We start from the raw sequence: 17,835 nt of genomic DNA on the forward strand, positions 1-17,835 counted from the left end.
GAGTGTGTCGCAGTGGGATTTAGAAGGGCTAATAAGGAATTCAGAATGAATATTTGTGATGGCAGACATATGAACGTATTTAAAGACTGACAATAAGAAGCTAGTCTTGAAGGGGAAGTTGGAAAAATCAGACAGGAAAGGAAGGAAATCAGCTTTTTTATGAGGCAAGAAGGGAAAAGGTACATGGCCAGATAATGAGGGGGTATTCATCAGAGTCAACATTCTGTTGCCTGAACAAAGGAAGGAGTCATATTCACTTACATCTCTGCAGAGGATAGCTGTCCTTTTGCTGTACAAGGAAAAGTGTTATTCATTTGTCACTCTGAATGGAACTAACAGGTATTTGCCTTATCCATCCATCCATCCATTTTTATATGAAGTCTGCTTTCAAAGTCCATACTAATGTTTAATCATATCATCATTGCAAGTCATCATGATCATTCGTTTGCCTCAGTACTTGCTTTAAAAACCCTTTGTAATCCTGTGATTGATTAAACATCTGTGAGCTCATCAATCTTATTAATGGATGATATAATTGTTTATCTGGAAACTGTACTATACTTTATAATTCTTGCCAAATGTTAAATAATATAATATGTCTTTAAAATTTTTATCACATCTTTAATGCACAAAGTTATTTGTATCTTCCTGTTCATGATAAATGCTTCTGATTACCCCATATTATTGCAATTCTGCCAAAAATAGGAGGTCTTAGAATTCTTAAATAGATAGGTCTACCAATTACCTTACCTTATTTAAAATTCTTTAGGTATTCAATTTTACCTTTGGGATATGTATTAGTTAAATATGTTAATAGTCATGAGTCTTAACCTAAAGAAATGAAGATGGTAACATTAGCCTAGGTTGTCATATTTACTCAAATAAGTGTAATGTTGCATTAGTATTCATTGGGTTTATATTTTACTATAATATAATTAATATATATAGGAAATGTTTTTAAAAGTTAAATATTACTTTTGCAGTTGTCAAGAAGTGAGTAGTCATTGGACCAGACTACTCACTTGAGAATAAAAAGCTAGAAATTGAACTGTAAGTAAATGGGGAATCAAAGGAGAATACATGATGAAAGTTCTTAGGCATTCCAGTCTATTTCTCAAAGCCTCTGCACCAGATTTAAAACAAAAATCTCATCTTTGTGTGTAAGCCATCAGAAATTTGATAGAAAATCAATTTTATAAAAAGACCCTGATTGAACTATAGCTCTCTGCTGTGGCTATCATAACTCTTTGGTAACTAATGTTGATAACACTCATGGCCATTCCTAGCGGTACTCCAAACACTCTAAAGGGAAAAATGAGGGCACCCTCCACAATGTAGATCCCAAGATTCAGACACATAAAATAACTAGGCAAAAACGCTCATCTCTCAGCAAAAATTTCACTCCTGTATTTATTCTCACTGACTTGTGTGCCTGAGAGTAACTGAGCAATGTACAAAAGGTTTTAAGTCATGTCTTATGTTTTTAATGGTGTAATAGCAAGTGGCCATTTGTAAATTCCCTCCTGTATGTCAATTGCCAAAAATCTCAACTTCTGATGTCCATCAACTTAAAAAGAAGAATATGTCAGCCTTATGTAACACTCTCCCCAACCCACCAAATTCCAGTAAGTACTACTACAGGAGCACTTTAAGAAATGCTATGAAAAACTTTTGCAATGGCTGCAAGTAACCACAGTTTCAGGAGAAGCACTTGAATTTTAGAATCCTGACTGTCACTTCTCTCCTTCCTCCAGTATGTTGGATTATGCTGCAGTCACTATGGTAATATTAGGTACTACATATTAAATTTTTGTATCAAGCATTGTGCTAAACACTTTAATGTATTTCCTAATCTAATCCTCTCAACAACCCTATGAGGTAAGCATTACTGTTTTATATATTTTATAAATTTAGTCACATAAACTCTATGACTACATATTACTCTTGTATATTAACAGAAAATAATATGATGGCCACAGAGTAAAAGATCAATACAAAATATATGTTATTTTAAAATCAAATATTATACTCAAATTTGATTGAATTCTCCATAGGCATGACAAAACTTTTTGCCCTAATTCTAAATGACACATTATTTTAAAGTATTAGGAGTCTTAAACAGGTTGAATACCTCTGCAGAGATTTAAAGTTGAAGGATACTACCTATAATGATATAATAAAATGTTGAGGCAGGAAAACTCAGCAGTAAAAAGGTTAAAATGACATATTAAAACAAATGAAACTTCAAACACTTCCCTTCTGAAACAGGTAGCCATGACACTTTGAAGCCTAGTGATGTGGAATCTAAAAATTCTTCAATATGTAAGACAAGACTACTCAAAGGTCTCTTTTAGTGTTGGTGAGTCTTCTCTCCTTGATTGTCCTTTCCCAAGTGTTCTAGGTTAAGTGCATAACAGCTTGACAGTTGGAGAAGTACAAATGAATGCCAAGGGTATCAGAATGCACACAGAGGAAGAGAAAGACATAAAAATTTTGCTAGTTTAGTCTGAACTCACAAACTTACCCCTCATGATGAAGTTGCTGTGATTTTCTCATAACCACAATATCAGTTCAGCCTATTAAGGGCTTTGGGATATACCTAGGGTAGTCATCTTTGAGATATGCCCAGAAATTTAAAGAATTTATCAGGAGAAACTAGAAGAAATGATATGGGTTGTATGTGTGTATGTGTGTGTGTGTGTGTGTATGTTCATGTTTTTAATATACTTCCCTTCCACCACCCAACCTCCAAGCTATTAATTTTGTTCCTTTTTTGAAGCTATAAAAAGTATTTTGAAAAGATTTTTCATTAAATTTTATTAATAATATTCATTCTCTATTTTAATTTTGGCATTTGTCAGAGTTTTAAATATAATACATTTAAATGTTTCTATATAAATGTAGAAAGGTAAGATCTAAAATATCTTTTGAAAATCATAAACTGCTTTGCTATTGTACATCTGGCCAAACTATCATTTGTGTTTTAAAACAATTGGATCAGCTAGGCACAGTGGCACACACCTGTAATTTCAGCAATTTGGGAGGCTGAGGCAGAAGAATCACAAGTTTGGGGCCAGCCTGGGCAACTTAGTAAAACCCTGTCTCAAAATAAAAATAAAAAGGGGATGAGGGTATAGTTCAGTGGTAGGACACCCTGGGTTGAAAGCTCAGTACCACAAAAAAATAAAAATAAATAAAGCAACTGGATCAAAACTCTACTGAGATTGGTTTTTCATTGATTTTTTTTTCAATGTAATAGAAGTCAGTCTACTGTAGAACTTTTCAGAGGATCAGAAAAAACTGATGTCATTTTTAAATAAGTAGATATTTAAAAGTATAACATAAGAAAAATTACATTAACCTATAAATTTAGGAATTTAACAACATTTTATTATTTCATAAATATCTAACATTATAATCATTAAATTAGAGTTATTAAAGAATAACTTTCTCAAAACTTTTTCCACCAAAAAGAAACACTATTATCAGTTAATTGTATATGTGGAACTGGAATAAAAATAACTATAATTCTTGGTTTTTACAATTTAACTGAGACTCAGCACAGAGCTCTGGAGATCACTTATGCTAAAGAGTGGGGAGGAGCTTAGCTCATTCACAGAGAAATAGAGGAAAATCTGGTATAGATAAAAAAACAGATGAGAACTTAGGTATTGGAGACAGTAGGAATAGTATAAAGTAGAGTAGATCTTAAGGTTCTCAGAGAGCAAGTAAAGATATGGAAGAAGCCAATATGAAAATCAACCAGGTCAACCTTGTATGTAAAAGACAAGAGAAATGGACATATTTCTTATTTCCATCAACATCAAAATAAAAAATATCTGTTCATAGATAGAGCAAAATTGAAATTGAAAAATGATTCTAAAACTTGACTGTCCATGCTATAACTAAACATTTCTTTTATAGAAGCAAATATGTCAGATAGAGTAGGTGTTTGCTCATGTTTTGTATTTTTCCCCTCCCCCCCAAAAATACATTGTTAACAGTGAAGAACTTCCCAGGAGTAAATCTTTATTCTTTTTCATCAGTCCACAAACAAATGAAAAGGATCTTCTCTGTCACTATGAATAATGCCAGCCTCAATCCTGGCTTTCTCGTTTTCTTTCTCAAATCTCATTTTTCTCCAGCAAATATTTCACTGATCATAATAAATTCTTGGTTACTATGCAGTACAGCAAAACAGATCCGAATTCCTTAAACCTTAAACCAAATTGGAATTCCTTACTTAGAGTCATTTTTAACTCTAAGCATTTTTCTAAGCTTTAGGAAAAGAGATCTTTGAGTTGGTAGGTTGGGATTATCCTTGCTTCCCCCATACTCTGCCCCTCATTCTACTTGCAAGGTGTCACCTAGAATTTGGTCCTGAGCACTATAAAGACTGCATTGATACCCGTGATTATAACATTCTATTGTAGGACTGTTGAGGAAAGGTGGCTTCAACAAGATACAGTGATCAGATGTTTTTGTTGTCAGTAAGCTCTACAAAAAAGAAATGAGTCAGTAAAAGGGAAAGTTGATGAAATCATACAATTGCAGATTTTTTTTAATTAAGAATATTCAGCCCAATCATTGAGCCACCGAAAAAATATTCTTATACAAATATGTGCAGTTTTTCCTCTTGACCAAAACCTGCTTTTGTACGGGGACATAGAAGAAAAGTGGAACACTGTGAATGTGTCAAATGTATCCAAATACAAAGGAACTTTCTCATCCCTAAGAGACTCTGAATGTTTTTCTCTTACTTTCCTTGGAGTTTTGGTCTCTAGAAATAACCTAGAACTGACTGTACTACTAGTAAGTACTCCATTTCACCCTCTTATTGGAAAGAACCTTTTAAAGGATATTTCCAGTAATACCAGTTGCTTGGCAGACTTTCAGATCCACTCTCAACAAACCCTTCAGATTAGGAGAGTTAAGAGTAGCAGCGATTGGTAAGTGCAAATTATCTTATGTGACTTTTGTGATTAGAGATCAGTTATTGTTAGGTACATGAAACAATTAAAACATTGTTAGAGGAATCTCAAAGAGGAAATTCTTTGGGATTTCTTTTTTTTGTTTTTTTTTTATTTTTATGTGGTGCTGAGGATCCAACTCAGAGCTAGGCGAGTGCTCTACCACTGAGCCACAATCACAGCCCCTCTCAAAGATTTCTGATACTTTTATTAGCGATAAATTATTGACATATTAAGAGACCCACTAATTTCCCCACCTAATAAATCCGTGTCTCTATACCTACCAAACTTGCCTCAGCATGATTTTTATGGTAGTATTATTAATTACTCCTCTGGAACTGTATAAAAGACCTTGTTGAGGTTTTACAAATTTTAATATGCAAAACAACCCAAAGAACAATTACAAAAACATCCAAAGTCTCAAATCAAGTTACACTCATTTTACGTAATCGGTAAGGGAACTCTTAATCAGATAAACTAAATAGACTCTTTTAAACTATAACTTAATTGATTGGATAATCATGTTATCTTTTCAGAAAATCAGCACAGTCATGCATTTTGCTGTATTAGAGGAAGAAAAATGAATATATCCAATTAAATTCACTTTTCTCCATAACTGCAAATAATTAATAAAAGATAGAGGGAGCTTATATAGAGAGACTTGCTTGTTAAACAAGAATTATTTGCCAAAGCAAGATTAGATGGCTTTCCCAGAACCAGGAAGAAAAAAAAAAAAAAAAGAGAGAGAGAACATGGCCTGGAGGAAGTCAAAAATTCTATGAATATAAGACCCTTGTGAGCAGCTCCATAACTTATTAATAGCTGAATCAGGAAGGAGGGTTTGAAGAAATCAATGAAATAATTTTCTCTATTTAATGATCCATTTCAAATATATATTTTGTTAATCTGAAAAGCTGATGTATTTCTAATCAATTCATTTTAGTATTATCTAATTCATAGCTATATGAAGACTTTCTGTTATGTAATTAGATTTATTCTCAAAAGTAATATGGATAGGAGGTTGTGGAAATGTGAATGGAAAATTCTCTTAAAACAAAAGTGACAGCTAAGTAAAACATTGCTTAGTTTCACAGTCACTGCTGTATTCTATTTTTCTTACTTGATGCAGCTTTATTCTTTAACTCACAAAGTGCATCCCTTTATCTCCTAATACCAGAGAAACAATGCAGCTGTCTCTAGTGTTGAAGGACATCACTGTCACAAAATCAGGGACTGTTCTCACCCAGACTGACTCTAAATTATTCCTTTAATAAAAGTGAAAGCCAAAAAAATGTCTATCAAATAGCTATTAAGTCCAAGGTAGAAAATAAACTTGTCACAGATTAAAGCAGTAGAAAGAGTGGTAGTTACTTAGTCCATCAGTATTTGACATAGGTGTTCCTTAAAATAAATGACTATTCTTCTTCAGAAAATTGAGATAACTCAATAACATTTATATTGTCTTTGTTTTGAAAGAAATTTAAAAGAAAAAAAACAAACTTAATCCAAAGCACTAAAAATATCCATGGTTGAATACGTAATTTGAAGACCTAGATAATATGACGATAATATGGATGATCAAGAATTGTTGCCAAGCTAATATCCTCAAGTAGCTAAGATTACAGTTCTTACCACTTAGTCTTTTTCTGGTTTGCTCCACTAAATGGAGATTTATAAGGTTTCTATGGTTCTTAGAAATCTTAAGAGTGAAAGAAATTACTTGCAAATATTTCTTTACTGTTAAAATCTTCCTCTTCCTCTTACTGTATTTTGGGAGTGTTTGCCACTGTCCTCACAAAGCACTGCAGGTTGAAATGTGTAGGCTTAGATCTAAAGCCATTATCCTGCAGTCATGGATGCTTCATTGTTTCTTCATTTCAGTTAATATCTTCTACTTCCATAACTGCTTTGTAGATTGGGATTTAATCATAGAAGAGATTCAGTAAGTTAGAGAAGACTGCTGTTACGGCAGTCAGCTGCCATCCTAAGGCACACATCCTGATGAGAAAAGTATTTAGTATCTAACTCTAAGAGGTCAAGATCAGCAAATATTTCAAATGCACCAAAAGAGTGCAGTGCAGAGCTGCAGAGTTCCCTTCAGTGTATTTATTCAATTTTGCCTTCTAACACCTAAATGGAAGGACGTGGATTTTGGCATCAAACTGGCCTAGCTAAACACAAATTTAAAAAGAAGAAAAAAAATTCTCCTTAATACTACAATTGTCATAATAATAATTTATAAAACTCTACAGTACATTCTAGATGGTTCACTAAGGTGCTTAACATAGAAATTCTCATGTCATCTTCACAATCTCAAGGGGCATAGAATTGAGGAACACAGAATCAGAACCCAGCGTGTCTGAGTTAACAGCCTGCTCTTAAACACTATATTGTACTAATAGTATATTGTATCCACTCGCTCCACCCAACAAAAATAACAAAAAAAAACAGAACTATTGTACATGATAGCATAGCTTTGTTGTGATATTAAATAACCTTCAATGACCCATGTAGGCACAACTTGCTATTGTTTCTTCTCTTCCAAGTTCAGAAGAGAGAAAAAAAACCCTTGTACCAGTCATATATTTAGAAAGAATTTGAGTCTTCTTCCTCTTGCCTTACACAAATCAGAACATTTAGAGATTCTGAAATACATCAATTTCCCAAATGTGAATTTTTTTAATCTTTATAAGTTCTTTAACTACCTTTATGACTCTCAAAATGAATAGAATCAGATGCACTAAGCATGGTAAACAGTACCCAGAGATCTTTCCATCATATTGAATTTAGTTCAATTTGTTAGTTTGCACTCTGAATAAATTTGCACATCAAAGTACTTCATTATATCATCTATGATTCCTTTCACTCCTCCTGTTTGAAACTCTCTTCAAAAATTACCTGAGGGCCTGGTGCTGGAACTCAGTGGTAGTGCGCTTGCCTGGCATGTGTAAGGCACTGGGTTCAGTTCTTACCACCACATATAAATAAATAAAGGTCTGTCAACAACTAAAAAAAAAAAAAATTTTTTAATTACCTGAGAAATTTTGAGTCTTGTCACCCAAATCACTTGTGGAATTGATAAAACTGCACCGAGTATTAAGACAAATCCAGAAACATGATAATTAAACTAATATGTAAAAACTAAAGTATGCACTAAATTGCAATAAAAAATTATCTCACCTTTTTCTTACCAAGATCTTGCCCTTTTTTTGCCTTTTAAGCAAAGTTCAGGAGGAAATGTCAACTTTAACTTTTGTTTAACTAGCAAACATATTGAACTTTTTCCCATCTAGGAGGAAAGGATGATAATCCTTGCATACCTCGTAGGGTAGTTCTGCAAATTAACTAAGACCATGATGTAATAACACAGTGCCTATCATATACATGTTAAATTAATGGTAACTATTTACAATATTTATTATTTTGGATAAAATTTGTGTTAATTGGGAAAAAGCTAACTTTCTTTTTTAATTTAAATTAAATATATTTTAACTGATTAATGAAAACAAAAAATTTTACATATCAATAGAGTACCATGTGATGTTTCAATATATGTATACGTTGTGTAATGTTTAAATCTGGTTGAATATATCTGCCTCCTCAAACATATTTCACTTCTTTAAAATCCTTTCTTCTAGCTTTTGAAATGTGCAATTCATTATTATTATCTATAGTCATGCAATTGTGCACTAGTACACTGAAATGTTTATTCCTACCTCACTGTAACTTAGCACTTTTTGGTTAGCTGCCCCTCCCCTCTAATTTACATTTAGCTTTGTCCTTTGAAAAGGTTGTTAGTGAGACCAAAGTCATGATTTAGCATCTTTTGAATTAGTTATTCTGGATGCAGAATAGTTTCTTCATCTGGAGAGTTATCATGAAAACTTATAGGGAAAACCATGAAGATGAATCACAGCAACCTAGAATATCAGCCATAAATCCTAGTGAAGAGTAAGTAAGTTCAAGGATTGGTGGATTTTCAGAAGTTAGAACGTGCAGAAGTTTGTTGACAAATCTTTAACTGCAGAAACATGGATACTTGCATGAGATTTGCTGATTGGCTGATTCTCAGGAGCAGTTTCTAAAGCAAATTGTAAGTGATTGATTATATTAGGTTTAAAACTGATTTTTTTTCTGCTAGTTGTTTGTTTCTATGCTCAAAGAAAAATCATACCTTTACTCAGCAGATAACTTTTTATTCTCATTGCATTATTATTTGCTACATGCCAAGCAATACACTAATAGGCTCAATATATCATAGTATCTGTAATCCTCACAATATTCTATTAGGCCTTTATTATTATTATCTACAGTTTTCATGTGATAAGCTTAATAACTTTGCGTAGGATTGCATAACTAAAAAATAACTGAGCAAGGAATGAATCACAGGTTCATCCAACTCCAAATATTGTGGCTATCTATACTGCCTGTATTATTCTTTTAAAACTAACTCCTGGCATTTCTATAACTACCTTCATTTCTATAATTTTGCTATTTCAAGAATGCTATTTAAATGAAATCGCATAATACATAACTTTTAGGTTATATTGAAAGTTTTTATGTGAATTTAAATTCCTAGAACTTCTTAAGTTCCTGGGGGGGAAAAATGCCCTGGAATACAGTTAGTGGATCATATGGTACTTGTATGTTCAGTTTTGGGGGAATTATTAAACACTTTTACAGAGTGACTCCACCATTCAACATTTCCACTAGCAAATGTGTAAGTGATCCAGTTTCTCCCCAACATCTCCAGCATTTGGTGTTATCACAGTTTTGCTTCAGTCTTTCTAATAAATGTGTAGTAACATCTCACCACTATTTTAAATTAAATTTCCGTTATAGCTAATGATTTTGAGCATCTTTTAATATGCTAATTTGTCTCTGTCTATATATTCTCTTTAATGAAATAGCTCTTTATATGTTCTACCCGTGTTCTAAGTGTATTGTTTACCTTTTTATTGTTGGGTTTAAGAGTTTGTTATATATTCTAAATACTATTCTTTGTCATATGTGTTGTTTGCAAATATTTTCAGCACTTCCGTGGCTTGTCTTTTCAATTTCTTAACATTTAAGTCTGTGTTTTATTTGAGTTAATTTTTATATATGGTATGCGATATGGGCTCATTTATTTTGACTATGGATGTCCAACTGGGCCAGCATCCTTTGTTGTAAATAGTCTTTCCTCCTTTCCTCTGTTTGAATTGCTTTTGCAACTTTAAAATCATTTGGACACATTGTTTGGGTCTATTTGTGGATTTTCTATTTGATTCCATTGGTTTATTCTTATGCAAATACCACAGTCTTGATTATTATTGGAACTACAATAAACTTGAAATCACATTGATTCTTCCCACTTTACACTTCTTTTTCAAAATTGGTTGATCATTCTCCTTTCATGTCTTTCTAAATGTCAGAATAAAATGTGTTTCATAGGAATTCACTAAACCAGTATATCAATTTGGAGAAAAACTTTCCAAGTCTTTGAATCTGTAAATATGGTATACTCTCCATTTATTAAAAGCTTCTTGATTGTCTTCATCAGCATTGTATATTTTCAGCATGTAAGTCCTATACAAGTTTTGCTTAATATTTATTCCTAAGTACTTTACATTTTTGAGTGATTGTACATGGTATTACATTTTAAATTTCAGTCTCCATTTATTCATTGCTAACATGCATTAATCCACTTGACTTTTGAATGTTTATCTGTGTCCTGCAACCTTGCTAAACTCACTTGTAAAATTCTAGATTTTTTTGTTAATTCTTTTAAATTTTTTTCCGTAAAAAAGCATGTCATCTACAAATAAGGATGGTTTATTTCTTCTTTTTCAAACTGTATTGCCTTTTTTTTCTTTTGCCTTATTTCAGACAAACTTCTAGCATTAAATAGGAACTTGTGCATTGAATAAGAATGGTGAGAGTGGACATTTATACCTTCTTCCTGATCTCAGTTCTAAAGTGCTTAGTTTTTCACCATTAAGTATGTTAGCTGCAAGTTTTTGTAGATGTATTTGTTAAATACAGGAAGCTCCCCTTGACTTACGAGTAGTTTCTAATCCAGTCTGCCAACATCTATCTTTTGCTTTATATATCTGACCCTTTAAATTTAAAGGAAGAATTGATACATTAAGATTTAGTTCCTCTTTCTCTGAGTGTTTTTAACCATAAATGAATGTTGAATCTTTCCAACATTTTTTTTTCTGTTTCCATTTATGTGATTTTTCTTTTATAGCCCATTAGTATAGTGCATTACATTGATAATCTTCAAGCCCTCTATCACTGGAATAAACATTACTTGGTCATAATGTATAATTCTTTTTATATATTGCTGAATTCTGTTTACCAATATTTTGTTAACATTTTCTTGAATCTATATTTAAAAGTAATACTGGTCTCTGATTTTCTCTTTTTTTCCCTCCCTTCCTTCTGCTTTTCCTTCACCTCCTCCTTCTCCCTCTTTTGTTCTTCTGGGTTATATTACTTTCATAAAAATAAAATTGGAATAGATTCTCTCCTCTTCTGTTTTCTTGAAGAGAGTGTATAGAATTGGTATTTTTAGTTAAATGTTTGATAGAATTCTCCAGTGAAATGATCTAGTCCCAGAGACTTCTTTTCTGGGAATTTTTAAATTACAAATTTCATTTCTTGGTAATTTTAGGATTATTTATTTTATATTGGGTGAGTTGTAGTAGTTTGTGTTTTTCAAGGAAGTAGCTCATTTCATATGAATTGTCAAGTGTATGTGCATACAGTTGTTTGTAGTAGTATCTTATTATAATGTCTTCATTGGCTACAGTAATGTTCCCTGCTCCATTTTTTATTTTGGTACTTGGTCTTTTTGTGTGTGTGTGTATGTTGTACTTTCATTTGTATAGCACTCAGTGTATTACTTTATTTCTCTAAAGATTTCCTCCTGGAACCATGGATTATTTACAAGTATGTTGTTTAGTTTCCAAGTGCTTGGAGAGTTTTCTTTTATCTTTCTGTTACTGATTTATAGCTTTATTTCATTGTGCTTGGAGAACACATTTTGTATGATTTCTGAATTATATTAAATTTGTTGTGATTCAGGATATGGTCTAACTTTAAAAACATGTATGGAAACTTGAGGAAAATATGTTCTATAAATAAAATTGGATATGGTTGGCTGATGGTATTGTTGAATTCTTATATGTTATTATATTCTTGATAAATTTTAGTTTAGCTTTCAATCACTTATTCAGAGAAGGGTGTTGAATTTTCAACTCTATTTGGATTCATTTTTCCACTTAGTAAATTTTGTTCCATGTATTTATAGCTTTATTGTTTGGTGGATACAATTTAGAATTACTCTGCCTTCTTGATGAACTGACCCTTTATTCATGACATAAAATTCTTCTCTATCTCTGGTGATATATTTTTGTTCCGAAATCTACTTTATATGGTACCACTATAGTAACTTCTTTTTTCCATTTATTAATATTTGCATAACATAATCTCTTGGATCCTTTTTACTTTCTGCCTGTCTCATTATATGTGAACTGACTCCTTGAAGTCCACAAATGGATGCAATGTTTAATCCAGTCTGCCCACATCTATCTTTTAGTTTGTATATCTGACCCTTTAAATTTAAAGGAAGAATTGATTCCTTAAGGTTGAAGTCTCAATTTAATTTTTTGTTTCTGGTTCTGCTTGTTTGGGTTTTCTGTTTCTTTTTCCTACAACCTGTGGGTTATTTGAACATTTTTAAAATTCCATTTTTATTTATCTATAGTATCCTTAGTATATCTCTTTATATAGCTTTTGTAGTGGTTGCTTCTGGTGAAATATACATATATAAAAATTTCAAAAATCTACTGGTGTCATTCACCAGTTCAAGTGAAATACAGAAATCCAGGCTTCCTCTATGTCTTTTCATCCTGTTCACCGTATAATAGAATTATCTTAAATATTTCTTCTATATACATACAGAGCTACATCAGGCAGTGCCAGAATTAGTGCCATATTTTTTACTTCAATTATGAAGCATAATGTTGAACATTCAAGAAGGGAAGGAAAGCTCAATGTGTCTGCCCATATATTTGCTTACCATGTTCTTCCTTCCTAACGTCACTAAGTTTCTCCTCTTACTATTTCCTCTCTAGAGAACTTCATTTGGACATTATATTAGGAGAGTTCTGGTAGCAATAAATTGTCCTTGTTTTCCTTCATCAGTGAAAGTCTTGATTTCTCTTCCACTGTTGAAGAATATTACCACAGTTACAGGATCTGGGGCTGACAGATCTTTCCTTCTAACACTTGAAAATCATTATGCCACTTTCTTCTGTCATCCATGTTTTTGATGAGATTATCCACTGTTGTTCATATCGCTTTTCCTCTCTAGCTAAGTTGTCATTTTTCCCTGGTTGCTTTAAGTATATTTTTACTTGTATTTAGTTTTTAGAATTTAATTATGATTCATGTATGCTTGGATTCTTTGGGTTTATCCTATTGGGTTGCTGCTTCTTGAAATTTCCATTTGTTTCTATTTTAAGTCTTCTATTTCTTTGCTGAGACTTACATTTCTTTCCTGATGAATTCTACTTTTCCATTTGTTTCATATGTAAGTGTATCTAGACATTGAAACCTTTTCTTGATGACTTCCTTAAAATCAGATACTTGCAACATCTTTATCCTCTCCATGTTGGCATCGACTCTGATTGTCTTTTTTTTTTTTTTTTCCATTTGGTTTGAGATCTTCCTGACTCTTGGTGTGTTCAGTCATTTTCAACTGAAACCTGGAAATTTTCACATTATGTTATTTCAGCCTCCTGTTTTAGCTGGTTTTCTCTGATACTATTTCAGCTGAGGAAGGGTAGGGCGCTGACTTGTTATTGAGTGGAGATGGAAGTCTGGTTTTCCCACTCACTCAGCCTTCATTGACACCTGAGGCAAAAGCTCCTCAGTATTGCTAAGTGGGGATGGGTTTCAATTGCCCACATAATTTCCACTGATACATTATCACTGGGTAATGTTGAATGTCCTGACTTGTTATTAGGCCTTTTCTCACACTACTCATTGAGAATTCACGAGCTGCCTTATTGCTTTGGGGTGAGCATGGAAGTCCAAGTACCTCTTGTGTCTCCACTGACACCATTGGAGGAGAGGCTTTTACTAGTCACTGGGGATGAATGCTGTGGCACCTTGTTCGGATTTCCCTAATACCACTTTGGTGGGGATTTTGGTTTGCTTTGTTGCACTCTAATGAGAGTTGAATTTCAGGCTACCTACTTGGCCTTTGCTGACATTGTTGAAGTTGGGCTGTAGTTTTTTCTATGGTGTTGAGCAACAATATAGAAGGCAGTATCTAAAGCATCTGTTAGGCTACATCTTTCCTAATCCTTTGGCTAGAGAGAGCAGGTTTGTGCTTGTTTGGTTGATTGATTGGTTACCCAATTCTTCTGTATATATAACCCAAGGAGACACCATCATATTGTACTTGGTCCCTAGGTCCCTTGCTGGCTTCCTTCTTCCATTTTTCAGTCTTTTTATATGTGTCCATATATAATGTTCAAGTATCTTTGTTAGATATAACATAGCAAACAGGGAGGAAATGCATCTATTCTATCCACATGAAAGCAGAAGTCCTACTGACTTGCGTTAAAACTTAGCCTGCATTTTAAAAATAAAAGGGAAGGTATACTGTAGAATACTTGGTATAAATAAAGAGTGATGACTGGGTCTTTGTTTGTTTGTTTGTTTGGTTGGTTGGTTGGTTTGGTTTGTTTTTGTTTTTGCTTTACAAAATTACTTATACTGATTTGTTTAAATGAGTCTGATTCCTTGAAATTAGTTACTTAGTTATCCTTTGGAGATGATTCTAGTTTGTTGACCTTGCTTCTAAATATTCCTGGGACTCTTTTGGAGTTAATTTTGGAAACTGAATCATGTTCTTTTGAACATTCTCAGTGACATATATTGTCACCCTTGGAGGCTGTTTAATTTTCGGAAGCAAGCTCTCGTGGTTCAGGAGCCAAGATGGGTAGTAAAACAAATGACCAAATTGGGTAATATGATACACTTCTTAGTCTAACACTCTTCCAAAAGAACAGTGTGAACCAAGGCATTTTTATGGTGACAGAGCCAATGCTTTCATATCATGAAAAACCTCCCAAACACTTAACTTATTTTCCATAATAAGCCTTATTAACTTATATCGGATGAATTTCACATGAAGTTGATTGAATTTGATACCACTTGGTATCAAATCAACATTTCTTCAGTTTTGAAATAAATCTTTCCTTGGGTCTAATGGATATTGGAGTTTTTCCCTGTAAACTTTGATAGTTTGTTTTGAGGACAACTTGAAAATACCTTACTGTATCACTGTTCTCCTCAAATACATGTTTTCTTGTCCAACCTACCCTGGAAAATCCCAAACAAATGCCAAATCTTCTCTTTTCCCTGTTATAATTCAAAATGTATAGCACAGTCTTTACAGAAACCCTTGTGTTCCAATTCCTCTTTGGGGTGAGTCAGTATTCATATAACTCACCCTCTGCTTGAACAAATCCAGCCTCTGACATTTTCTGTGTTCATTAGTTCCTTGTACTTCATTGTAAATGTCCATTTTACCTTTCTTAAGTCTTTGTGCAAAAAAAAAAAAAAAAATCCCCTTCTTTGCAACCTCTCTGTTCCCTAATTGATCCCCCTAGATATCTTATGTCCTTTATGTTTGTTCGACTATACAAATTTTAGTACTAATTCTTTGCTTGGTAGAGCAATAATTCCTCATCCCCATTTTTATAGCCTATAGCCCAGAAGAGTGAAAGAAATTCTGTTGCAAAAAAAAAAAAATCACTTAACAGTATGTTCCTTCCATACTTTTTGTTTTGCCAAGCCATCTGAGAACATTTGCTTTGTTACTTCATAGGACCAGAAAGATCACTAAATACAAAAGCACAATCCTATCTGCTGAACTGTACAGTTTGAAATCACATGCACAGCATCCAAAAAGAGCTAATAGACCTAATTCACCTCCTTTGGCAAATTCAAGAGCTGCTGAAAAAGTTGTATATATTCTCCCTCCACAACTAGAACTTGTTTCCTTTCATGGTTCCTTTTCAGTTCACAGTTCAACTATGAGGTGAGGGTGCCAACTTGGAGGGAAAGGGTTGCAGTATGATACAGTGTTTAAGAGTATAACCCTCATAGTCATACAGCCTTCACATGCTGGTCCTTCCAGTTTACCAGTTGTACAATTACTTGGATAAGTTTTTTAACCTCTCCTAACCTTGGTTTCCTTCTCAGTATAAATGAATAATAATAATTCCTTTGTAATGCTGTTGTGAAGACTACAAGAGGTAATATATTTAAGATATTTTAGCGCACTGTTTGGTACCAAGTGTTTGGATGGAAGCTATTATTTATTAAATGCAGTTACTGTGCCAGTCATTAAAAACACTAAATATGATATGATATTTTCCCTTCATTCAAAATTTGCATAGTCCTGAGTTCACATCAGAAGAAAAACAAACAGAATAATAGTGTGTATTGCAGTTCTATAATATAAAAAATTAGATTTTCATCCTTGAATAGACCATTACCAGATTAATCAGAAAAGTAGTAGTTAAGTAGTCCTTATTGATTTTCTTGTTTAGATTATTTGTCAAGGAACCAAAGCTATGTTCTTGTTTCCTGCTAAGTTTGTCATGGTGCAAAAATCTTTGCTTATCAATGTGATCACTTTCAGTCACATTTCTAGTCCTCCTTCCATCCAGTGATTCAAGTACTGACTGAGACCCATGAATTATACCAGTGGGGGTGAGAAGTAGATGTCAATCACAGACTGCTCAGTACCCAGTCAGCCTCAGTGAACAGCCTCCACTCCCAACTCCTCTAACTGCAGATTATTTTTTTAACTATATAATTGTGAGTTCATTCAGAACAAAGCAGATCAAAATCTGATACTGGGTTTGACATGGGTACTTGTCCTACCGAACAAGAGAACATTGTAATAAGGAAAAACTTGACCAGAAAACTATTTGCCCTGAAAAGTTTGCGACATATCCTTTCATGAAAGTTTCTGAGAATTGAGAAATAGACATTTGTCTTTTATGAGGTTATCTGAATTGTATTTATATGGTTATTGTGCTTTAATCACTGCATAAGTGTGTCAGACCATGTTGGACTGAAAATTGTTTTCACATTGTTCTCGCATAGACCAAAATTTTTTTTTGCAACTTTTCCTCCAGTTTCTCATGACTGAAATATCTTAATGTCTCTGCATGTAGAAATCATAATACAAAGACAGCTATTGTACATCTAAACTATAACCAACTATGTGTTTATTTTGCTCTATGTACTGCCAAATAATGATTTTGAATATTCTTTTGAAATGACTTCTTGAACTTCCTTCTTTAAACAATTTTCCATTCTTACTGTAATGTCTTCACTTTTTTATGTTACTCGTTAAGAACTTAAAAATAGTAAAAGAAATGTACAGAGTTCATTTTGAAGACTGTTCCAGATCTTGTGCCTCCACAGTCTACAAACATAGGAATTTAGCACATGATTAATTTTAATGTAGCATAGAGATTCCAAAAACTAAACTCTTCATTTAACAATGTAAAAAATTAATGCCATTGGTTATACTTACCTAAACAAGCTCATTATGCACCTGTGTCATAAAACTTAACAATTCAATTCTTTTGCATCGGAATCAGGAAACAGGAAAAGGATGAAATTTGTAAACATAATGATACAAATGGAATCGTTTGTATGATCAATCATTTGATACAAATGGAATTTGTATCATTTTCCTCCTGATGTCATGTGTTAGACATTTCTGTTATTTTTTAAGTCAAATAGCCAACTTAGAGCTCTGCTTTATGTTTAGTGACTTCTT

The 17,835-nt window shown here is 33.1% G+C and overlaps 1 protein-coding gene across 7 annotated transcripts in view; it reads left to right on the forward strand.

Annotated features, from left to right (window-relative positions):
- The window catches only part of Lrrc7 (leucine rich repeat containing 7), a 432,103-nt gene that overhangs the window by 363,610 nt on the left and 50,658 nt on the right, over window positions 1–17,835 (forward strand). The gene's annotated exons all lie outside the window — the stretch shown is intronic.

The sequence above is a fragment of the Marmota marmota genome, unplaced genomic scaffold (genome assembly GCF_001458135.2).
Source record: "Marmota marmota marmota unplaced genomic scaffold, marMar, whole genome shotgun sequence".
Lineage (NCBI taxonomy): Eukaryota > Metazoa > Chordata > Mammalia > Rodentia > Sciuridae > Marmota > Marmota marmota.